Source organism: Epinephelus fuscoguttatus, linkage group LG8 (genome assembly GCF_011397635.1).
Source record: "Epinephelus fuscoguttatus linkage group LG8, E.fuscoguttatus.final_Chr_v1".
NCBI classification, from domain to species: domain Eukaryota; kingdom Metazoa; phylum Chordata; class Actinopteri; order Perciformes; family Serranidae; genus Epinephelus; species Epinephelus fuscoguttatus.
The window spans coordinates 38,815,131-38,837,938 of NC_064759.1; the positions used below are offsets into that span (position 1 = coordinate 38,815,131).

General features: G+C 40.0%; 1 protein-coding gene across 2 annotated transcripts in view; it reads right to left on the minus strand.

Annotated features, from left to right (window-relative positions):
• tsnare1 (T-SNARE Domain Containing 1) overlaps positions 1 to 22,808 on the minus strand; it is a 311,127-nt gene that overhangs the window by 109,332 nt on the left and 178,987 nt on the right. The gene's annotated exons all lie outside the window — the stretch shown is intronic.

Sequence of the window (22,808 nt, forward strand, 5' to 3'; positions counted from 1 at the left end):
AGTGGCTTGGAACACATCTTTTGAGTTGACTTCTTTGTGATGTAGAATACCACTATTACCAGTTAAGACTGCATGTTACCCAGAATTTTTGTGTTTGTCAGTGACTTTGTAATTATAATGGCAAAAATGCTTCAAATGCTGAATGTCTTGTTTGGTGACCACAAGTTTGCTTCAGTTGGTCAGGTGTGAAGCAGTTGGGATGAGAATCAGAAACTTAAAGTATAAGGCCATGGAACTTTGCCAGAAATGGTTAGTTGCCTCTTTGGGTTGGAAATCGTATCCATTAATTTTGCTGATTGTTTTCTTTATCAGTCAGTAAATTGTTTTGTCTATAAAATATCTGAAAATGCCAATCACACTTTCCCAGAACCCAAAGTGTCTTGTCTTTTTTCTGTTTGTTTGTTTGTTTGTTTGTTTGTTTGTTTTTCCCCTGATCAATGATATTCAGATTAGTCATCATAAAGGACATAGAAAATCAAAACAATTTAGGAAATTGCCAGTGACCCTTTGCTACTTGGCATAATGGCAAGTATTCTGGTGGTGTGCTTAATATAATTGGCATCTATAAGATTTCCCTAAGAAACATCAGATCAAACTGCCACGGTTTTTGGATGACTTGTGTAATTTAAGATGCCTGGCACAAGACCTCAGATGTCCAACTATACAGTATATGCATGGATTTGTAAGAAAATGAAATTCTAAATCAAGTGTGCTGCTGCCCCTCAAGGTTTAAAAAAACAGCAGTTCAAAGTTTTTGTTCAATTATTTCCCTGTCAGGGAACAGAGCAAACTAGTGCAGCTATGGTTGACCGCAGCTAATTCTCCGCAGTCCCCGAGCTTTGAATCTGCTCTCAGTGTTTCAGCTCAAAGCAATATGAAGCTTATAAAACCTCTGTCTATCTCCTGCTCACAGGTCCCCCCTTTCCTCCATTATGGCTCCATGCAATCACAGCTGCGTTTGTGTAGCCTAACCCACTGGGCCATCCATCACAGGTGGCAGAGATTGCTGTGGAAACTGGCAGCCATCCTGCCACTTGGCAAAATCCATTTGAATCGAGCCAAAATGGCCCCTGGCAAACCTTGTGATGCTAAAGACTTTTTTGTATTTATCTTTGGGCAACCCTGTCTATCATGCTGTAATAGAATAACAAATTTATTTTACCTGGCAAAGTATTGGGCAATCAGGCCTCATTTCATCATAATGACATGAACAGTGTGTAACCAATTTAGCAAATAGTGTGTGGAAGTGAATAGGCAGCGACAGAGACACACACAGGGAGAAGGCAGTGATGTGATGGGTTGGGACCCCTGCCTGAGGGCTGAGTGGGTGGCCAGGCTTCAGGCCAACACTGTGCCCTTTTCCATATTTCATGGGCTTTAAATTCTGCTCATCTAGCAGCCACTGGATACTGGCTTTGGGCTGGGAACCAGGGCCGGAGATTTTTCTATTATATTTCCAACAACAGGTTTACTACAGGAGATTTTCTTATCACCCAGGGCAAGTATATCAACACTGCTCACAGATAGTTTCTGCTTCAGTTCCTGTGTGGACCTGATCAGGTGCAAGGAATGTAGTCAAAGGCTAGGGTTGCTTTGACACCTTTAGTTTGGTTCACTTGGTCTGGACTAAAGAAATAAAGAGTACAGTGGCCTGTAAGTTCAGTCTGTTAGGTCATCACACATGACATGCATCAAATCCCTACTACATACTAATCCTGAGCTGGGGTTGAGTCTGTGGTTCACGTCGAAAAAGTGACAAAATGCAGTACACTCAACCCAGACTGCATGAATACTAAATACAGTTGAATTTTGAGATTGCTGTTGATGAATTTATGTTCCCACAATGCATTGCACAGATGAGACAGAGGAGCTGCTCAAAGCTGGAAAAAAATTAAAATAAACTGACAGCAAATATAAACAACCAATCTTGAATCCAATCCAGGTTTATTTATATGGCACAATTCAGACACAAAGGCAATTCAAAGTGCTTAACATAAGCATAAATATATAAATCAAATAAAAATGGCAAATACAACATTATAACAACAACAAACACACAAACAATAACAGTAAATTTAAAGGATTTAAGAAGCATAGACCTTGAGAAAGGCAAAAAGTTATAAGCCACAGATCTTCAGTGGGTAGTAACCCTAGGCTGTATATGAAGATGTACAACATGACAGCTCCCAAGAAGTGAAGCCAAAACCTCTTGATCGACCCCTAATGGCTGGCTGCAGTATAGGTCATAAACTCCGCCCCCTCCATGCTAGCAGAGGGGACATCTGCCAAACTACAAGTTCAAAGTACTAATACAAAATACAATTTTTTTTTTTTTCCCCCAAAGATGGTTTTTAGTAGAGTGCTCAAGTGCTCAAGATTTTTGGTGCATAATAACTGAGAGCTGTTTCTGCATGTTTGGAGCCTGGGCACGGTGAGTAGGCCAATCCCAGATGATCTAAAAGTTCTGGATGTCTTGTAAAAGAGCAGCATATCATACATGTATTTTGGCCCAAAACCATTCAGTGTAGGTTAATAATAATATTTTAAAATATTATTTAAACTATTTATTTAAAACCCCTCTGGGTAGGGGGAGAGTTACTGCCTCCAGCGAGAAAGTTCATGTGTCTCGGGGTCTTCAGAGCGTGAGATGGATCGGTGGTTTGGTGCAGCTTCTGCAGTGGTGCAGGCTTTCGATTTACTGGTCCCAACCCTCACCTATGGTCATGAGCTCTGGGTAGTGACTGAAAGAATGAGATTGCAGATACAAGCGGCCGAAATGAGTGGCTGGGCCTAGCCTTAGAGATAAGGCTCGGACATCTGGAAGGAGCTTGGAATAGGGCTGCTGCTCCTTTGCGTCAAAAGGGGTCAGTTGAGGTGGTTCGGGTATCTGATCAGGATGCCTCCTGGGCACCTCCCACTGAAAGTGTTTCAGGCACCTCCAACTGGTAGGAGGCCCTGGGGCAGACCCAGAACACACCGGAGGGATTACATATCTCATCTGGCCTGGAAACGCCTTGGGGTCCCCAAGGACGAGCTGGAAAACATTGCTGGGGAGAGGGACATCTGGGGTGCTTTGCTTGGCCTGCTGCCCCTGTGAGCCAGCCTCGGATAGGCTGATGAAAATGGATGGATGGATGGATGGATGGATGGACAAAATCAATTCTTTGATTAATGGAAAGCCAATGCAAGGAACTGGAACTGGGGTGATGTGTTCTACTTTTCTGCAGTTGTCCAACTGATTGTTACAGAGGCCTGTTAAAATAATCAAGTCCAAAAGGAAAAAGGTATGAACAAGTTTTCTCAACAAGTAGGCTGATTTTTTTTATTCTGTCGATATGGGTTTTGAAATTTAGGGCAGAGTTCAGAACTAGATTTCTGACATGGTTTGGGGTCTTACACATTAGGACTTCAAGATGAGCAACTGTATATGATTTCTAATTGTGTCTGTTTTTCTGGGGCATCCAATCACTGATTATTCAACACATTAATTCAGGGTCTGTATTGGTTCATAATCATCTGAATTTGCTGTAATGTAAATCTGTGTCATCTGCATAATTGTGGTAGGACATATTTTTGTTGTTATTTTCCAACATTTGAGCTATTGGTGCATATAGATGTTGAACAGAGGTAGGCCAAGAATGGACCCTTGGGGAACACCACATGTCATTGCTGTCATACATATCTGTGAGGACCAACTGACACAAAATAGTCTCCATCGTACAGATAGGATTTTAGTTGAGGGCAGAGCAGAGAGTCCCACCCAGTATTCCGGTCTGTCCAGTAATATGTTACGGTCAGATGTGTCAACCGCAGCACTACAAAGTTAGTATATTTCACAGACAGTGCCTTTTAGTGGGGAAACTTGATCTGCTATGTGCAGAGCCTCAGCTCCATCAAAAATAGACAAGGTAAATATTTTTATTAGCTTTGGGAATGCTTCTGAAATTAGCTGTGGTGTGTCTGCTTGAATTACTACTTTTTAAAATACTTGGGATTTTTCTGGTGCGCAGAAAGATAATATTTGGTAGTAAGTGGTATGAGCATTACAGTAGTTCAGGTCTTGGATATCTTATGTAATGGACAATAATAGACAGCGGCCGTGTAAAAATTAGGGATCTTGGCATCTGTGTGGCCGTTTCATTCACGTTTTAACTACTTTTCATTTTGTTGTGTACAGAGAAAATCCTCACACTAACATTCGTTACCATGGTTGAATGTTACAGTGGATCTTTTATAATTATATATAATTGGATAGCTTGTATAAATCTAATAGTATTTTAGCATTTGAAATTACACTAATGTCCCATATCTATTATCACACAATCCTAAGGTAGTCCACCATCAGTCTGTGCGCTTGGAAATGAACCAAGACTCACCTTCCCCTGGTGGTATTTGGTATGGCTGTTTGGTCCAAGTTCAAATCACAGCTTTAAATCCAGCCTAAATGAACCGAACCTAATGGTTAAATGCACCAGAGTTTATTTGAACTGTATTGAATGCAGGTGTGAAAGCACTCTTGGAGGTCTGGTAATTATTCTTCCATAAGATACTAAGTTCCCTAAATTCTGAAAACAGGCATGCCATTTCTTATTTGTAAGCTTAAGAAAGGAAGGTCAGTCCTTTTTGATAGGAAAGGTAATACTGTGGTTCCATTATTCCTGGCTCCAGCAATATACAATTACGATGTGGGTATTTTCAACCAACAATACATACTTATTACTTACTCACTAATGCCACATTACATTGTACATACTTTAAATGGGCTTCCAAGCAGCAGAGGGGAAAACCATTTACATCAACCTCATAGATGTGATTCTGAGCTGCAGATATCAGGAAGTTCTGACACTATTATCACTTTGTCAAAAGAACTACAGTATCACATAAGTAGGGCTGCCCCCTCATAGTTGACCAGAAAGGTCATTAGTTAGCAATATTTCATTGGTCATTTAGCCGCAGAAAAAACAAACAAAAAAAGATGTGATCTCTCTATTTGGAGCTGCATCGTGTCAAAGTAAATCAAAACCTAGATGACTGGATCATGTGGGAATTCAATTTGAAAGGACAGACACAGGAAGTGGCCATGCTCAGCAGTCTGACAGGAGTCATGTTAGTTAACAGGGCTGGTACCTTAAGTTATTACTAGGGTTGGGCACCGAGAACCGAGAACCAAGAACCGAGAACCGAGTGGAACTGATTCCAAAATATCAATTCCATTGGAACCGTTCATACGTTTTAATTTCCGTTCTCCCAAACAGTTCCTAAACAACTTTCACTTGTGCTTAATTTTTTTTTGTGTATGTGGCTGCATGGGATTGCTTTCACGACAGCTGCCAAATCCAGGTCTTTTTAAATTGTATAGTCCAGTAAGGATAGAATAAGGCTGCTCCCTCCCTCAGACATGTTATCAAAAGCATCTTTCTTCCCTAATAGAGGCAGCTGGTTTTCTGTCAGAAATCCCACATCATCAGTGAGAGAGACATAATACCTGTTCTTTCGTAGTTGGTGCTGATGCTGTATTCAAGCCAGTCTCAGTTATGATACCAATCAGGGACAAATGAACGCTTCCTTCTGCTGAAAATGCTGGCAGGGTACCGCTGTAAAACAATTTGGTTTGGCTGGTCGGTCCTGACGTCATCCATGGGTGCTATTCCACAGGTAGCATTTAGGCTAGCAGGTGCATTGCTAGCTTGCTAGCTTCAGAGGCAGCGGTGCTGCAGGCCGTGTGCATTTGCTCCCTCTTCCGTAGATGGAGCTTGAAGAGGCAGCACTGTGTAGCTTCTTTCTTATATCCGTTCTCCGTCCAAGGTGTTATTTCAGTCCGATAATAGCTTGCCTCACTGTGAGAAATGCTAGTGCCGTCTTGCTAACTCACTGCGCTCTCTTGACGTTATGGCAACGCAACGAATCAAACCAGTAGGTCATAGGTCAAGCATCGGACCAATGAGCATACGTCCCCAGATGTGATGCAAATGTAACCAACAAATACGTGTTTTTTTTAATTTAATTTAATTTAATTTAATTTAATTTTATTTTATTTTTATTTTTCATTTCATTTACTAAAGACGATTTCATGGTCAATATGATAAATTTAAAGTAATTTAAAGTAATTATTAAAATAATGACACACCCAGGCTACCTTTCACTTCATAGGTAGATGTGGAAAGTCCATGACGAAGTGGCAAAATGTGATGAGGTCAGGGTGAGAATGTGTTGCTGTGTGATTGGTGATTGAATACTTTATAGCATTCAATATGGAGGAACCGTTAGCTTAATAAAAATAAAAATATTTTTTTCCTCTGTGGCAGAATCTGGGATTGAGAGTATGAATAGGTAAAGCATCAGAGCAGAGGTCTGTGTGTCCGTCATCATTCACCTTCTGTCCCTGGGGTTAGGCCAACCTTTCCGAGATGACAATTGTAATGTGTCTCCACTATATTATTATTATTATTATTATTATTATAAACATAGGCCTCAGTATCATTTTGAAATGGTGCCCCAAAAGCAGTGGCTGTTGTTACAAGATACTAACACAAGATTTCACTATATGAGGGCATTCAAATGTGTCACACAAAGCAAGTTATGATTTTATGATTATATGATTTTATATGATGACTTTATCTGATTTTTTTTTTTTAAATAAAAATTTCCTCTGTGAAATAAGCATGCAACCTTTTTTGACCATAAAGAATCAAAATCGAGAATCGAGAACTGTTCAAATTCAAATGATGCCCAACCCTAGTTATTACACAAGCTAGTTAATAAAACGTCCGTTAGGAAATCCAAAGTGTGGGATCATTTTGAGAAGGTGAAGGATGAACCCAAGGTGATATGTAAGCTCTATTATTCATCGACTACAAACATGATGTATCATCTAAAACATGTAAGTAGTTACATGCCCATTCGCCACTTAGCATAACCATTACTGCTTTGCCAGCAGTGTAATTAACAGGCGGCTCGCTCAGTGTGTGACGTGCACTTGTAGATAAAATATAGGCCTATATTAATGAAGGTTCATTGGTACTGTTTTGTATTTCTCTGTAATATAGCACAGTGTTAACAATGTTATTTAAACTATTCTTTCTCAAACCTTGAACTTGAACCACTGTGTTGCCCCACCTAAAACATATAATTCAATAATTAAATTAATGTAGTAAACATGCAAGTGACAAGTCAACTAATGGCCCTAAATGATGACTATTGGTCATTAAAAATGGTTGTAAAGTCAACTTCACTGGTTATTACAAAATGTCAGTCTAAGAGCGCTTCCTGGACTCAAGACAAGTTTTGTTGAGGTGCTCTTTGGAAGGGAATCTTTAGACTGAGAAAACAAGGAAGACTCCAAGGCACTCCCAGTTGAACAAAGTTAAAAAGCCTTTATTTTAATGGCTTGGTAACATTTCCCTAAGGAAAGGGTAAGGGAAATGTTACCAAGCCATTAAAATAAAGGCTTTTTAACTTTGTTCAACTGGGAGTGCCTTGGAGTCTTCCTTGTTTTCTAAGGAAAGGGTAAGGGAAATGTTACCAAGCCATTAAAATAAAGGCTTTTTAACTTTGTTCAACTGAGAGTGCCTTGGAGTCTTCACTGGTTATTACTTTTAAACATCCAATGTTATCACAAATACATTGACTGAGTCTAAGTCCATAATAATGAATTATGCCTTAAATTAAATGGTCAGGCTACCTAAAAAAGTCAAGGTAGTGACAGCATGCACACATAGGGGTAGATGGAGACGGGAATACAGACAAGATGGGACAAAACAAAATAAACAACAAACAAGCAAAAGATAGTCAGGTATAACAGTATACTTGCTGCCTTCGATATGCAAACTGATATACAAAACTATAGGTGGTTACTATGGGTGGCTAAGCCGGTTCCACTTAGCCAGGTACTGGTTTCTGGGTGTCAGACAATGTAGCTTAAAGAAGCTGATAGCAAGGAATGCAATGGAAGGATATATAATTACAATGTTGTCTTTTATGAGGCCTCCAGTCCCAACAAAAAGGGAGAAGTAGAAACCAAGGATGAAAAGGCTATCAGTCAACAGTGCTCCTGCACTATCTGGTATGAGTCCCCTTTTCCCTTTCTGGGGATGGGCAATGTAAACTATATGTTTATTACTGAGTAGACCAAGGTGCTGACCTATCATTACACCCGAGCCACACTGCCTGTGTTAGCAGTGTAAGACAGCTACCTTGCTGAACTGCTGCGGTGTTCACACAGACCGTGCTGATGCAGAGCTGCTTGCTGCTATAATGACTGTTTTTCCACTATTCAAAGCCATTATGCCACACTACCTGCTCATACAGACAGTGTGACCTGGGTGTTAGTCTCTCTATACTCTATACTGTAGAAAGTTAGGTTAGTTATAACAGGGAAGCATGTAGCCTTACGGACATAATATATTCAAAGGGACATTAGCTTGAATCTTTTTTGGCTCACAATAATTCATGTCATCTTACATTATGCTGGCGTTGTTTGGTTCTTTGTAAAAGCAAAGGTGGCACAATGAATGGACATCGTCACTGCCCTATCATAGGATCCCTGTATAAAAGACAAGCTGAGTACATAGCATATTAAAGGAAAGGGTACAGTTAACTGAGGTTCTGCCAGGTTCCAAGCTTGCTCAACTGTTGGAGCACAGATGGGAGCACAGAGCGAAAAGGTTCAGGACGTAGAAAGGACTAACTGTTTCAGCTGATTTGAAAAGAGCTATACACAATTTACGTCTGGTTTGTAGGGCTGTAATCAAACAAAAAAAAAAAAATCATGGTCAACTGAAATTCTACCTACTCTTCCACCAATGGATCGGTTGATGGGGAAAAAAAATCTGCACGGATTGTCACTAGATTAACTAAATCGCCACAGTATACCGAACGCACTCTACCTGGTAGCGCTGCGTGTCCAACAAAGTGATTTTTTTTTCTATCACGGGGCTCAACATTAACACTTGCCCAGGGTAAATAAACTCTCTGTTCAGCCAAGTGGAATGCTTGGAGTGAAATATAAATGTGATCCCTGAAAATAAACTGTACACATTTAACACTTTTGGACCTGAGCTGCGTGCACAAGTCCATCTCACCACTAACAGGTCTGAGGAGAAAAATCTGACATGCTGGACACTAAGTTAACTTTCGGGTTGACAAAGTCATATACAACATAACTTTACTAATATTAAATATCTCTGCAACGCTGCATGCGCGAGAGACTTACTAATTTTAGCCCAGTAGCTAGTGTTTGCCATCCTGACACTCGTACAAGGGCTACGGTGTGATCCTGTTCCTTTCAAAAGCTTTGTAATCCAGCCTTGAACTGCAGTGTGTTTTGGAGACTTGGTAAAATAAATCCACAATTATAAATCCAACACCGAATATCTTTTGTAATTATTAATCCGTTTTTGCAAATTAAAATGAGAGAGGCAAAATTTTCAACTGTGGGTAAAATGCTGTGCTTGTCACTACCCCCAGCTGTCCAATCACATTGGAGAGGGGGCAGGGCAAACACAGCAAAGACCCAATCATCAGGACAAATACAAGTGTTGGGCAACAATAACTGGCGTTTTCAGCTGGGAAAAGAAAGGCTTTGGTGGACACACTGCTTTGATAAAGGAAGACCAGCGAATGACGAGAGCATAACGACCAAACAACCAACCAACTGATCAACCGACCAGTATGTATGTATGTATGTATGTATATGTATACATACATACATACATACATACATACTATTAAGTTACAGGGCTAGTGGCAGGGAAGCCATGTCAGAATAATAAACGTATTTTCTCAGTGCTCCCATTTTGTAATTTTGCCAACATAACATGAATGCAGCATTAGTCAAAGTTTAGCTGAATTTACCCAGCACTGTAAGAAATTCTCTGTTACATCTTTCCTTTAGCACATCATGTCTTCCATCATAGTCAAGGAAACTGACAGGACAACATTAAAGGACATATTTGTGACTGATTGGCCCTGAATTTGCAGCAGCTCCAACGGCCAGTGCTCTACAGCCAACTCTGACCTCACCTTTCTGTGAGGGACACATGCAAAAAATTAACTTGCCATATGGGAACAATGAAGTGTCTCACAACTTTTGTTGCATTTCAGAAATCGTTAAGAGTCAAACTTGTCCTCAGTGCTGGCGCTCACCTCTGCTGGTCCTCAGACACCTCCTGTCAATCCTTCCACTGTTGTTATTGTGTGTGACTGATGAAAAGAACATACTCCGAAGGGGTCTGTATATTTTCATGAGACTAAAATGTCAGACTGCGATTCAGACATCTGTTCTATCTGACACTGGGGCCACTGCAGAGACAGCAAAAACACAATTAAACTTGAGGCCAGGAAAAAAATAAAAAATAACAAAACAAGCCTGCCGGCAGCATCTGATTGGCACCTCAGTCACCAGCGCTGCATGCCTCGCATTTCTCCAGTCATAAGGATCTGTCTGATACTAGCTGATATGAACACTTGTGGGAGAGACTGCAGCTCGATCCAAAGCTTTGCAACTTGCAGATCTTCTGATAGAGGATGAGCAAAAAATTTTTACAAAAGGGAAAAGCAACTCCTCTTGCCTGTTGTTTTCATGTTACCTAGAGATTGTTATATTCATCCACATAGAAATCAGTTGCGCACTTAATGAGCGTCTCCTGTGTGATTACTTCATTCTGCTTGTGTCTTGAAAACCATACTTTATTTAAAGTCAAATTTGCTGGGCACAGTTTGATACCTTACAAGGTATCAGCACAATGAAGGTGATTTACAGTCCAATATATGACAGCAAGCAGCAGGGATTAGAGAAAGTGCCACATACAGTGCATGATTCTCCCAGCAAGGGTTTCATGCAAATATTGCAGTTTATAGAGGCCAACAGCATCCATGCTTTCAGTCTTACTCTGCAGAGTGGAGATGAGGCAAATAGCCATGCATGGAGGTCTCCTCTTGTGCCTGCAGAGGGAAGTGTGGCACAGCACAGCCTCCTATCAGCCTCTTTAAGGTGAACTGGCTTCAGTAATAAAAGCTGATTAAGTATGCGAGTCAGCCGCGAGGAGGGGAAAAAGCGCTGATAGACAGCACGACCCCTGAAGAGGCGTCTGGGAGATTTAAGGCGTTTTCACACCTTGTTCGTTTGGAGAAGTTACTTGGAACTCTGAAGTGCTCTCTCCCACTTAGTTTGCTTCTTTTGGCCAAATGAGAGCACAGCAATCAGAGCGAGACCTCGCTGAGAGAAAAGTCTCTCAGTACATTCCCCAACCAAATTGACACCTCCTCTGGACTCCGAACGTGATCTGACTGTGATCAAACTACAGAAAGCACTTGTCACCATACGCCGCCTGCTCATGTGACTACATTCATTCACATAAAATAAGAGTGAAGGGAGCTGTGCGACAGTTCTCAAACAGGGTTTCTCAACCGTCTCCTGCCTGTGACCCCATTTTTAGGTGCTGAAAAGTCTAATGAACCCAGCAGTTTTCTTACCCCTGTTTCTAAATTACAACACTTTAATCACCACAATGTTTAATGTATGATTTCAAGGGAGCCAGTGGGAGATCCCGACACTATGGCTGAGAAACTCAAAATTTATTGTGTATACCAAACAGAAACTTAATACTTTGACTTTGTTCTTAAATATATATATGACATTTATTTTTCTTTGCAGGTGACAATCGTTTTTAACTGACAAATACCAAACAGAGTATTCTCGAATTAGAAATGAGTTGGAATTATGAAGGTTCAACTCACAGACTTTACACATAATGGTCAGGCTACCAGTTATATGGACTGTTTGAGTCCCCATTTAATTTTGAGACCCCAACCAATGACCAATTTTCACTACTGATTCTACACTCAAATAAATCAGCTGTGATATTTTTCACCAGCTTCACTCACCTCCTAAAAATCCCTCATGAGCAAAACCTGATTTGATTTGGTGCAGTTAATGGAACCTTTACTGACTGACCTGGTCATTTGTTACAGACTTCCAGGTATTTTGGCACAAAACAAATTCGTTCCTGTTAGACCTGCATCCCTATTAAACCCAGTGTTCAAGAAGCTACTTTGAAAGTATAGCTATGCAAGCTACCAATTACTTCACAGTATGATACAATACAATATAATACGTTACAATACCACTTTCGATTCACAATGGAAGAAGCTGAACTACAGCAGAGCAACCCTAAGGTGGAATATATTTTATATATATTACTTCCTGTTTTCCACTGAAGCTCAAAGTAAGCTTGTCTCTACTAAAGGAGCAAAATGGAAACCAGTAGCACTTAACACTACAGCTTTTAAATAACAAGTTGATAAGAGGGTAATATTTTTGGATCAATCACCAGGGCAGTACCATGGTCAATAGAGAGGTAGTGATATTGTTAGCAACAATAATTTGGTGACACAGGATAATCTTACAATAGTGGGATTATTTCAAGGTTTTCATTATGGGTATTTGGACATAAACTATTGTCTGTGTCTCCAATTAATGGTTTTATGGCTTTGGTGTTTAGTTGAAGACAAAGAAAAACAATAATACAAAAAACAGAAAGGTGGTTTTGCATTTTTCATTGAGTGAGGGAAGAAGAATTTTCATATTTATTTATTTTTTTTGGTGTTCCTTGGGAATTCTGTTCTACGAATATTGTGAAAACATGACCTGATCAGTAACTTGTTATAATTCACTTATTATCATATTATAACTTTTCTGTTCCCTCCATTAGAGGTTTTCTTCAGTTTTGATGACTGAGTGCCAATTTAAGGAGCCAGCATATGGTAAAGGGCCACACAGGAAAATGCAGATGTGAGTTGTCCACCCACATCCCTAACTTTAGCAATCAGCACCATAGCCAACCAGTAGCTTTCTAGAGGTTGTCATCCCTAACCTGACAGATGCTTGTTAGGGTGGTGCAGCTTGACGCAGTAGCCATTAAGTGTATTAAATGTGAGGTATTGAGAGTTAAAGCATTGAAATTGACAATTGAAGATTAAATAAAATGAAAGCATTGTATGACATGTTTGGAGCCTGCACAAAATGTTTCCGAGGATTGCCATTTGCCCACAGGCCCACTATGCTTACCCTGTTACAGATAATAAACCCTATTACAAACATATGTCATTGTTATTATAAGATATAACCTGTTTGTTGCCTGTATTATTACCATTGTAACACCCACTTGTTTCCATAATATTATCTTCCTATCACCGTGTTATTACCGAGCTGCAATGTAAAGTACTATCAAAATCTATGTGACATTATTTATGTGCCACACTGATGTTTAACAGAGTGTAGCCGCAGTAGCATTTAACATTGTCATGCCAGTGCTGTGCAGACAGGGGAGAGAAGTGGAACATGTCCTGTGTTGTGTTTTGGAGGGTAAGTTGTTGTGTATCTCAGGTGTAGACCGGTTTAGGGAGCACATCTCTGACTCTGTCATGTCAATTGTGATTTGACTGCGTTTGGTGACGTATCCACTCTCCTTAGGCACATTAGTCATCATTCGCTGTCAACGCTTGTCATTTCAAGTCCCTTCTGTTGCCGCTGCATACTGACAAATCCATAGCCCACAAAGAGGGGAAAGTATTTCTTTACTGTGAGCTGAGCAGCTCAGTGTAACTCTGTGCTCCCAATCAACCCTGAATATAGATCAGTCTGCAGCCTTACATGAACTCAAGTCGAACAAAGGATTTTTTTTATGTTAAAATCCCGACATCTTATCAGTTTAAATCACACAGTGGGGCTGCAACAGAGACAAGTGTTTCAGCCATACTAATTCAGATGCTGTAGATACAAATGAGCACACTATGCTTGTGTTCAGATGGTTACTGAGAAAGAAAATCCACTCAACACACAACGCAGGCAGTGAGTCAAAACAAAAGACTGGCTGTCTCCTTCTCAACAGCAAGTGAGCCCTCCATCCTGAGAGTGATGGACCTCTTCAGCACCTCCGCCCCCACTACATATGAAGCACCCATGTGGGCCTGCGATGTAGCTTATGATTCCTCGACATCACATGCTATCTGTTATGAAATGCCTTGAACATATAACATTTAAAAGTTACCTCATTGCGCCTACACCATAAGCTTTTAATTATAGCTCCCTACTTGGTATTTCAGTGCTTTGTGGGGAGACAGAGAGCTGCTGCCTTTGCTATTTAACTGAAACAACAAAACATGTTAACATGTTCCAGTGGAAGTACACAAACCAAATTAACACTCTTTCCTGCAGGAGCTGTACTCTGCACACCGACATGTGGGCTGATTTGCCTAGTAATGCTGTATTCACATTTTCATATCTTCTTTTGTCTAAATTAATTCAAACTATCAATGCACCAAGTATATCGCTGCTGCCTGTCTTGGCCAGGACACTCTTGTAAAAGAGATTTTTAATCTCAATGAGTCTTTTCCTGGTTAAATAAACGTTAAATTAAAAAAATAAAATAAAAAAAGTATATCTGTCAAGTAACAAACCAAATCTTAAAAACAGGCTGGCTGGATGGATGGTTTTCAGTGATGGAGTCATTCAAATAGTGTCACAAAGGAGGACTCAAATGTATGTTTTATTAGATTAATTAGATTTGAAGAAAACTAACTGTAAAAACCTGAATCAAAATATTTTTGTTAGCTCTGGCTGCCCCCCTAGAGAGCTGCACCTCTTAGAAACTGATAATTTCATGATGACCAGTAAGGTGGTGAAAGTGTTAAGTTCATAAGAACAGAACTTTTTGCTTTATTGCTTTTTTGCAGTTGTTGGTACACTGTGATCTTGGTGGCATTTACACATAATACCATCGTGGTGTCTATGTAGCCCACCACTGCACATACCTGGGTTCAATTAGACAATATTGTTCGTAGGGAAGCACAAATGAGATCTAAAACTCAGAGAGAGACAGAGAGAGAGATGGAAGCTATAGATAAATAAGGGAGTAAATCTGTAAAATGGTTGGTTCACCAACATTTATGAAATATTGTCCCATTAATGGTATCTAGTCACGCAAAGAATTTGTGTTTTTATGCCCAGACTTTGAGATGTCCATCCCTTCGCTTTTTGCAGCCACCTCAATACTCTTTAAACTGTTAGCAAAATCATAATGTAATGACCACCACTAGCTTTACTAAATAACTTTTTCAATCCAGTCGCCACACAAAATGTTGGCACTGTACGTTTTTACAATCCATGGATATGATACATTTGCACATTATTATGTGGCGGATGTTTTGAAATTCTACATTTCAACAATGCTGTGGTTAATTTCTGGTTAGATTTAGGAACAAAAACAACATGGTTATGGTTGGGAAAAGATCATGTTTACCAGCTGGAAAAACAGTGGTTTTAGTAAAAAAAAAAAAAAAAAAAATACAAGAACTGCTTTTCTAACTTCTGCACCATCCATGCTGGAAACACAGTGACACGTTGCAAAAACACAAACGGTTTGTTGTTTGTTTGTCTCAAATAGTGCTCTGCGTCTCAGTGACTACGTTCACATGCACACCATATTCCGATTAAGGTCAACGTTCTGGTTCAGGTAATATTCCAAATAAGATGTTTATATGCGCTGCAGCAACTGGAATATTCCGTTTGCATGTTAATTGACATATTCCTGTGTTTCGGCATATTCCAGAAAAGACCCCGGGCTACTGGCTTACCAGAAACGCTCTGATTTAATGCAACACTCAACCTGCGGGGGGCAGCGATACGCCTATAGGTGTCTGGTCTGCTGGGAATACAGAAGAAGAAGAGGAAGAAGTTGTGTTTCCAATGAACAGAAGCTGTAATGTTTGTTTCCGACATACCACCGTGTTGTCCTACTTGCGCCTTTGCAGCACAACTATAACACTCCTGCTGATCCTTTTTGTCCTCAACAATGAAAGACGAGAGTGAGAAGAAAAAGCGCAGGAGTGTATGGACCTTTCATTCCAGCTTATGCCGTTCACGCCAGCTAGAGCCCCCCGCAGTATGTGGATGAAGGTAGGAAGCCAGTTCTGCTGTTCTCCCTGCTTGCCATAACCACAACAACACCGACAACCCAGGATTTCTTGCGAATTGAGCATGCACAGACGTTACTGAATATTCCGGTACGGGGCATTTTCTGATTAAGGTGTATACATGTCACCATAGTCTGGTTAAAACAGGCATATGCCAGGGGTCTTATTCAGAATATTCTCCAACCGGAATGTGACCTTAATCGGGTTATGCACGTGTTTAGTGCGCAACCGGAATATTGAGGATATTCAGAATAATACAAGAATATGGTGTGCATGTAAACGTACTCCGTGTCATGCCATCCTATTGCCCCCTCTACCTGTCGATGGGAAAGTCAGCTCATTGAGTATGTCACTTTTGAAACGTTGGTGTGATATGTATTGTATGTGCAAATGAAACTAATCTGTGGTGTGCAGAAGCATACCATGCCAACATCTCCTTCTGGCAACTGGGCTCCTTTTTTTATGACATGCTATGAGTAATTAGGTTGCATGCTCGACATTTCTTTTGCATTATTACCAAACCATTTGATTGTTAACATTAATAACACATTATACTGCTATATTTATCACCAAGTACCTGACATTCTTAATCATCATTATTCCATTTCATCATTCGCTAAAACTATTTTCACTTCTGCCACGACTATTTGAAGCTCATTTTAGCTTCAAAACAAATAGTGTTGATCTAATTTTAGCGCCTTTATTTACATATTTACACTTTTTCCTGGTCATACTTACTATCATCATCATCATCATTTAATTAGTGACTGCTCTATAATAAAGGGAATACCACTGAATCAATGGATGTGTTGAGGTGAACTGTACTGTGACTGACTTGGATATTAAGAGTTGGAATATAGTACTGTATACGAGTATAGTGTGTTTGCAAATAACTTCAAAAAATGAGTTTGGAAGAATACAGAAATTGCTCATTTGAATTGGAATTTTGAGATTCAACCCTTTTAATCCTCGATGGATGTAGATGAATTAGTAAGAGTACTATGAAATGCTGTTGGATGTTTTGTACTTAATTTGTCATTTGAACATTTCTGTGTCCAAGAGAGTAAAAAAGTGTTTTTTAAAAGATAATTATCATGTTGTTTTGTGCATGCATTATCATTTGCTATCTTGCCCTAATCTGGGTGCTTGAGATCAATGAGCTCTCATCCCAACTCGTCAAATACTGCTGCTTTTTCAGTAGATTTTCACATCTAGATATGACTAGGTATCCCTCTGTGTCTGTTGACATTTTTTCAATTTACGCTGGTTACATGCATTGTGTCTTCTCAAAAAACACTTCTGTTTTCACAGGAAATGTAATTTCTGCTCGTTGGTCCGGGGTTTGTTGGACCCATCCTGGGACTTTCCAGCTCTTTACATTACATAGTTACTGTTGGTGTTACCAGGTGATGCAACCTGGTAGCGTATCATATCACTGCAAAAGGTGCCCTTTTGCATCAATATTTGGAGCCCAGATCACTGACTGGAATGAGAATGGGCTGCCGACTGTGTCCAAACAAATTTGGTGAATAAAGCATGCTATACTGTAAAGGAGAGTGGTGTGTTTTAACTTAAAATAACTTGTATTGGAGCTTATACTAATCTGCACCTTGCTCCGTGTGCATTTTAAATTGTTAAGACACTCACTTACTCAATTGTTATGTATTCTTATTAATTTTGGTTAGTGTCTGGTATTTTATGTCACATTTTGTGCTTTTCCACATTGTTATTACAGTTTAGTGTGGGAAACATCCACTGAGAAGCAATTTAGCCCAACAGCTGGAGGCCAGACCAATCAGCAAACTGTAGAGAGTGTTTGGATGATGACTGTTTGTTTGCTGATCTATGTTCAAGAACAATTATCACGATTCCAATGCTACTTATCTTCATATTAGATTAAAAAGAGATGAAAACATTCTGTAAATGCATTGTCTGCTTTTCCCTTCAATTCTCTCCAAAATCAGATTTCTTGGATAAATTCAAAGGAATTGAACAAAAAAAATTGGTAGAGTCTCAAAAATGCCTGCCATGTTGCTCTAGTTAGTAAATCAAAGACTAACAACAGCTCAGTGAGTGGTACATTGGTCCAATCAACTATAGGAAGAATTCATGGCATCTAAATGATACCAATAATGCACTGTGATCATAGCACAGATTATAAGAAGTACTTGCACCCCTGTATAAATAGCCTTGGCCTCTCAGCTAGGCTATTTTCACCTCTGTATGACATGTGACACCAAACTTTGCGCGTACAAAAAACCTAACTGACGCAGACCTCCTGTCTGTTTCTGTACACTGACACCATTTCCCTCAGTGGAAACAAAGCTTGTATTTACTTGTATTTCACAGATAAGAAACAATAAATTGTGAAGACAGTAAAACCTCCACTAAAATAGCATTTTAAGCCATATGTATGATTTATCCTTCAGGGATTTATACTTCGAGATTTATCCAGGTTCCATATGAGAAGAGGAAATCTCCACTCATTGCTAGGCTAATTTATACAATGTAAAATGCCATAGGCTTGTGCTAATAACGTTAGCATTTTGTATTTGTTTGGAAAACGTGTTTAGTATGACAGCTGTTTTGTCGGTTGATCTTGTGAGTTGTAATGGAGCCAAATTGTGTGCCGTTACCTTTGTTAAATGTTGCTGTTGTCCCTGGTTTTATATGAAAAGAGGGAAAGATTGCTAGTTTCTAGGCTAATTTAGACAATGTAAAATGCCGTAGGCTTGTCCTAATAATGTTAGCATGTTTTATTTGTGGGGAAAATGTGTCCGGATTAACACAAGTGTTTGTCTGTAAATGCTGCGAGTTGTAGTGAAGCCAATTTGTGTACTTGTGTTTGAAATCATCTCTATTAAGCAATGTTTAATGTGTGTTTTGAATCAACTAAACTTTACAGCAATTCACAGAAACCTCTGCTGCCGACTAGTGTTTTGGAGGTGTAACTGCAGAGTGACACAGACACACCACAGCAGAAGTAAAAATGCTCACAACGGTGTGGGAAACGTGTAGGCTACGTGCGTAGGGTCTAAGCACAACCATAAATCCGCTTAAAGAAAAGACACTTGGCATGGTTGCATTGTAATGGTAGAATAGTTAGCTATGTAGCTAACCTAAGTCCTGAGGGTTGAGGTTGAGAAGATAATAGTTTAGTTTTACAAAATGAGGCTACAAATATTTGCACCAAGGTGGGTATAAACCGCACACATCACTATAATCCAGGGTACGAATAGCATCCACTTCTAATTGTACCCTGGTACAAATAGCAATATGTTGATATTTGCATCAGGGTGAAAATAGCCCTTACCTTATAAAAAACATAGCTTAGATACGGATAATCAAAGTGGCTTGAACAAAGGACAGATAGGTTTATCTACTGTTCTCTCTCATGCTCAGTCATTCAGCCTCCCCCCACCCCATTCGCACTCTCCTTGATAAGTGTGCTTAATGCTGATATGAAATTCTCCCCACATCTCTCACCCAAGCCCAAAGGCATCGGGCAACAGGACACAGTGTCACTGCCACAGCAGAAAAACCGTTAAGCAGATTTACTTGCACGCTTACCGGCGAGAAAAGGGGGAGGAAAAAAAACGATGACATTTTTCCCACACTGACTGCATGAGAGACATCTCTTTTTTGCCCTTACTGAATAAATGGTTTATATATGTAAAATCATGTTTCTTCACTGGCGGTAGCCCAAGGACCTAACACCCCTGAATATGATAACACGATGCCAGCAGCAGGGCCTGAAGGGCAGCGAGGAGACCAAGCTGAAAATATTAGAGACAGAGGTTACAGTCCGCTCAGGCTCAACCTGCTTCCTCTTCTGTGATTTCTAAATAACAAGGATAGAGGCAATGAATGACATTTACTCCTGTTACTATTATTGAATAGCTTTATGCACTTGCACTCTTTGCCATACAAGTGGTGTGCCTGTGTCTGTTGATCTCAACAAGTCCTCTAAATCCAATGACAAAATACATAGCAGAGCCTGTCATGATAGTTACATTATCAATCTATCGTACAATATGTGGGCATGACCTCCATCATTTTGATAACCTCAGTATTGCCTGTGTGTTTAAATGCCTGTTTTAATAAGAATGTCGCCAACATATTTGCCAATGACCTGCCAGAAAAATAAAGCAGGGTAAGACTTGGGTGCATTTATTAGATCCCTTAATCATCATAAGAATTAAAAAAAAAAAAAAAAATATATATATATATATATATATATATATATATATATATATATATACATACATATACATATACATATATATACACACACACACACACATATATATATATATCTACATCTACATCTATATCTATATCTATATCTATATATATATATTTTTACAATTACATATGATGTACATCATGATATGATGCATTTTCAGAGCCAATGTTGGCATAAAATTAAACAAATATAACACATCTGGTCCAAAGTTTTTTTTGTTACATTGTCAGAGCCAGTCAGGAATATTTTAGAATGCAACAGTGAAGTTAACCAGGATGAAACAGACCTACCTGACTGTAAAGACAGTGATCGACAGGAAGAGAAGGCTACATTACAGATGAGGCTGACACACACCAGGGCCTGAGCAGATCAATACACTGTGTGCAGCTCTAAGATGAGATGATTTTTACCCATTTTACATCGTCAAATTTTGCGGTAAAGCTGTAGTGATTGAACAAAATCGCAAGGGTGCGCAGAATCCAAGGGGATTGGCTGAATTTGTGTTATTTGTTGTTATTGTAATATCACAAAATCCTGGAGGGACTGATTGATTCTCCCTTTGTTTCTCTCCACCCCAACTTATGTCCCTTATTAGTAGGGAAATAAGTTTGGGTCAGGTAAGCTATCTTTATGATGAAGACAGTTACCTTGGGAACTGCCCATTGGTTCGACAGCCCATTGGTTCGACATTCCATTGTTCCAACCATATTAAACTCATTGTTCCGAAGTCTGTTCCGAAATCATCATGATGCCCTGTGGTTACGGTCTGGTTAGGTTTAGGCACAAAAACCACTTGGTTAGGGGCAGGAAAAGATCATGGTGCGGGTTAAAATGAAAAAGAAAGTGACAAACACATAAGCTCTGAGCCTGCTCCGCCTCAAGCCAGACAGTCCGGACAGTCGGACTAATGGGATGTTGAACCAATGGGCTGTCGAACCAATGACATGGACCCATTACCTTAAGGTGCTGCTGCCAAATAGTCAGGCTTAAGTATTTAATTTTAGCAGCAAGACTATGAACCCAGTTTGGGAATGTGATCTAAATATGATCATTTTTAGAAACATTCAGGTCCATGAATTGAGTATTGTAACGAGTGACAGTGAAGATAGATCTTTGTGAGCTTGCTAGATGACCTCAGGGATTACGGAAGGTTCTTTGGTTGGAGGGCTATCATAGGTCTGATACATTGAGTTGGAGCATCCATGTAGACTCTGTTTTGAGTTGTTTGAAGGAAAGATCTTGAGTAGCCCTGTGTCACAGAGATTGGACTCAACAGTTGGGATTTCAGGATTCACCTGATAATGTGTCTAGGGTTGACGCTTCGTTTGTGTAGGAGGGCATGGGTATCTATTGGTTTGAAATGGATTTTGGTATCCAGTATTCCTGTGCAGTTGAACTCTGGTCTTTTGTAGGTGACCGTATCCAGAAAGGGTGATCTGTGTCTCATGTATCACTGGTTCTGGTTTGATGAGGGCATGATGGCTATTTAAGAGGTTAACAAAGGCTAAAAATTCCTCTTGAGAGTGGGTCCAAATACCCTAGATATCATCCAGAGATATGAAGTATTGTGATGGCAGTGTGCTGCACTTTTGGAAAGCTGTGACTTCCCAGTTTGCCATGTAGATGTTGGCATAGGCCAAGGCAAATCGTTTGCCCATTGCTGTGCCTCTGACTTAGAGATAGTATTTTCCATCAAATTGGAAGTCATTACTTGTAAGGCTTAGGTGTAAGAGATGCAGGATCTCCTGGTCTGACCAACCTTTAGCTGGGTATTTTTTCAACCATTTTTGAATTGCTGCCATGCCCAGGGGGATGTCGATGTTTGTGTAGAGGTTAGTTACATTTATTGTGAAAAGGAAACATGGTTCCCTTAGGTGTATACTGATAATGCGTCAAATGAAATCCTTTGTGTCCTTGATGTAGCTGGGGTGACGGTTAGACAGCAGAGTCAGAAAGGAGTCAATGTATTCTGCGATCCCATAGCTCTCACTTCCACAATCTGATACGATGGGGTGGCGAGGTGGGATTCTTTGTGGCACGGATCATTTTTCTGGAGGTTTATGTATTTTTGGTAGAAGGTAGAAGTACCTTGGTCTGAGGGGATTCTCTCCTTTTAGGTATGTAATTTGACCTCTTGTGAGGATTTTCCTTCGTCTTAGTGTGTCTACTATATCTGAAATTAGGTGACCTGTTTCCAGGAACACGGGTCCAGCCAAGGGTACATAATAGGGTTAGGGGTTAGGGGATTACGAGGTAAGGGGTTAAACGCTGAAGTGTTTTCTGGATCTGACCTGAGGGCCTCCACCACTTCAACGTGCCCAGAACACCTCTCATGGGAAGCAGCCAGGAGGCATCCTGATCAGATGCCGGAGCCACCTCAACTGGCTCCTTTCCATGCAAAGGATCAGCGGCTCTACTCCTAGCTCCCTCTGGATGACTGAGCTCCTCACTCTATCTCTAAGGCTGAGCCACCCTACAGAAGAAACTCACAGTCATGCTTAAAAAAAGGGACAATTTTGACTTTTGGTTGGACACAGGAAATAAATAGTGGCCTAATGTTAAAGTAAATTAGCTGTGGTGTATTTAGCAG